Here is a 3,825-nt window from a genome sequence, read left to right on the forward strand (position 1 = left end):
AAGATGGGTTGGGGGATGGGTTAATCAGGTTAAGGGGATTAAGAGTACACTGATTATGATAAGTACTGAGTAATGTATAGAACTGTTGAATCAATATATTGTATACCTGAAACTGATATAATACTATATGTTAATTATACTGCAAATAACAGAAAATTCTGATTACATCCAAAGAAAAGAGTTGTCTTGACTTAGGACCTTCTAAGATAGCAGGATCATCAACTAGCTGCCTGCACAGAACAGGGATGATTTCTGCTGGATATAAATAGTAAATACGGTGACTTCACACAAGCTAATACTATAAGTACCTACATGGGAAGAGAGCAGGTTTATCTGGCATAATTCACTTATTAAGCAAATATTTACTGTGTTTGTTATGTATTAGTTTACAGTTGTAGGTGTTGAGGAAACAGGAGGGAACAAAACACATAAAATCCCTTTCCTCATGGATTATACATTCCTGTGAGCAGATATAGACAATAACAAATAGAATTAAATTATACAGGATGTTAGCAGGTTCTAAGTGCCATGCCAACTAAAGCTGAGTACGGGTAATGGGAACATGAATGGAGGTGTGTAATTATAAACAGAGTGGTCAGCCACATCCTTACTGAGAAAATGACACTTAGCAAAATGATGGAGCAAGTGCTTGATGTAGTGAGAAAATACTGCAAATAATAAAAGTGAACTATTATTGTTGTGGTTATTGTTGTTATGTACCACACCAATTTTCATTTTTAAAACAGTTTATCTTCAAAAATGCTTTACATCTCTTATCCCATTAAATCATCATAAAATCCCTGTAATGTGGGAGGTACAAGCAGTAGCCCTGTTCAAGCAAGAAGAAAACTGAAGTCTTAGATAAAATGACATAGTTAAGTCACACGGTGAGCCAATGGTGGAGTCAGAGAAAAGATCAAAGACTCTGATTCAAAGTTCAGTATACTTACTATTGTAAGTACTGTGTTTTTTAGGTCTGACCTTTTCCAATGAAGGGTGCTGAACTCAAAATTGATGTCTAGTTGTTTAAGTAAATGTATTTCTAGACATACATGAAAACCTCTGAGGAAGAGGAAAACTCAGTCATGAATTCCTTCTAAACCAATGAAATTGGAAATCTAATCTCAAACCTTTTAAGTAAATATAGAGGTCATGTAGACAACACTTTAGTTTTACAGGTGAGGAAACTGTACACAAATAGAAGTGACTTGCCCAGACACAGAGAGATAGGAGCAAATATGAGACCAGAGCTCAGGTCTTCTGAGTCCCCAGATAGTACTCACACAACTTTCATAAAGAATACCTTAATTATCTTACTTAGATTCAACATTTAAGGACATTATCTCTACTGTTGGCCAGTACATACAGTTTCAAGACACCAAACCCTCATAATGGAAGTTAGCTTAACATGTGATGCTGAGGACTGGGAGGACCTTCTTTAGTATATATATATATCCTAAAATCCTTATAGAGACCACCTTATACAAATTATTGCTGAAAGAATTTGATTTGATATTTACCCCAAATCTACATTGGTTAAAAGTGCTAAACTAAGGGGTGCCTAGGTGGCTCCATTAGTTAAGCATCTACCTTCAGCTCAGGTAATGATCCCAGGGTCCTGGAATCAAGTCCTGCATTGGGCTCCCTGCTCAGTGGAGAGTCCAATTCTCCCTCTACCCTTCCCCCCGCTTGTGTGCATTCTCTCTCTCTCTCTTGAAAGAAAGAAAGAAAGAAAGAAAGAAAGAAAGAAAGAAAGAAAGAAAGAAAGAAAGAAAGAAAGAAAGAAAGAAATATTTTTTAAAGAGTGCTAAACTAAGTATCCCTCCAAAGAGCTTTCAGTAAGTCGTTAGAAAGTGCTTATTGTGTGCCTAGCACAGTGCTGAGACTCTTGGAGATATAAGACATACATCGAGTCTTAATTTTTGATCTGCTTCTGTCCAGATATGTGATTTTGGTCAAATTCTTTTTTTTTAAGATTTTATTTATTTTTATGACAGAAAGAGACACAGTGAGAGAAGGAACACAAGCCGGGGGAGAAGAAAAGGGAGAAGCAGGCTTCCTGCTAAGCAAGGAGCCCAATGTGGGGCTCAATCCCAGGATCCCAGGATCATGACCTGAGCTGAAGGCAGACTTAACAACTGAGCCACCAAGGCGCCCTGATTTTGGTCAAAATCTTATCCCTCACTGGGCTACTAATCTCTGTGGGACCTTCTAGTTGTAATATTTCATGAGTCTAAAAATCTCAAACTCCCCTCCGAATCTGCTCTGTTCACAGACTTCCTTTAGTTGATGGAAGTTCCATCTTCCAGTTCCTCAGAACAAAGACAATGGAGTCATCTTTAATTGCTTTCTTTCTTTTTTCAGTTTTTGAGCAGATGATTTATTTTATTTTACTTTTTAAAAATTTTATTATGTTATGTTAGTCACCATACAATATATCATTAGTTTTGATGTCGTGATCCAACATACATTGTTTTCCTATAACACCCAGTGCTCCATGCAGTACATACCCTCCTTAATACCCATCACTGGGCTAACCCATCCCCCATCCCCTCCCCTCTAAAACCCTCCATTTGTTTCTCAGAGTCCATAGTCTCATGGTTCATCTCTCCCTCTGATTTCCCCCCTTCATTTTTCCCTTCCTTCTCCTAATGTCCTCCATGCTATTCCTTATCCTCCACAAATAAGTGAAACCATATGATAATTGACTTTCTCTGCTTGACTTATTTCACTTAGCATAATCTCCTCCACTCCCATCCATGTTGATGTAAAAGTTGGATATTCGTCCTTTCTGATGGCTGAGTAATATTCCATTGTATATATGGACCACATCTTCTTTATCCATTCATCTGTTGAAGGGCATCTCAGCTCTTTCCACAGTTTGGCTATTGCGGACATTGTTGCTATGAAAATTAGGGTGCAAATGACCCTTCTTTTCACTACATCTGTTTCTTTGGGGTAAAAACCCAGGAGTGGAATTGCTGGGTCATAGGGGAGCTCTCTTTTTAATTTTTTGAGGCACCTCCACACTGTTTTCCAAAGTGGCTGTACCAGCTTGCATTCCCATCAACAGTGTAAGAGGGTTCCCCTTTCTCCACAACCTCTCCAACATTTGTTGTTTCTTGCCTTGTCAATTTTTGCCATTCTAACTAGTTTAAGGTGGTATCTCAATGTGGTTTTGATTTGAATTTCCCTGATGGCTAATGATGAACATTTTTTCATGTAGTCTGTTAGCCATTTCTATGTCTTCTTTAGAGAAGTGTCTGTTCATGTCTTCTGCCCATTTCTTGACTTGATTATTTGTTTTTTGGGTGTTGAGTTTGAGATGTTCTTTATAGATCTTGAATACCAGCCCTTTATCTATAGTGTCATTTGCAAATATCTTCTCCCATTCTGTGGGTTGCCTCTTTGTTTTGTTGACTGTTTCCTTTGCTGTGCAGAAGCTTTTATCTTGATGAAGTCCCAAAAGTTCATTTTTGCTTTTGTTTCACTAACCTTTAGAGGTGTATCTTGAAAGAAGTTGTTGTGGCCGATATCAAAGAGGTTACTCCCTATGTTCTCTCCTAGGATTTTTATAGATTCCTGTCTCACATGGAGGTCTTTCATCCATTTTGAGTTTATCTTTGTGTATGCTGTTAGAGAATGGTCGAGTTTCATTCTTCTGCATGTGGCTGTCCAATCTTCCCAGAACCATTTTTTGAAGAGACCATCTTCTTTCCATTGTATATTTTTTCCAGCTTTGTCCAAGATTATTTGACCATAGAGTTGAGGCTCTGTATCTGGGCTCTGTATTCTGTTCCATTGGTCTGTATGTCTGTTTCTGTG

This window comes from Mirounga angustirostris, unplaced genomic scaffold (genome assembly GCF_029215605.1).
Source record: "Mirounga angustirostris isolate CCGP_5_RB_7025 unplaced genomic scaffold, mMirAng1.0.hap1 SCAF_11, whole genome shotgun sequence".
NCBI classification, from domain to species: Eukaryota; Metazoa; Chordata; class Mammalia; order Carnivora; family Phocidae; genus Mirounga; species Mirounga angustirostris.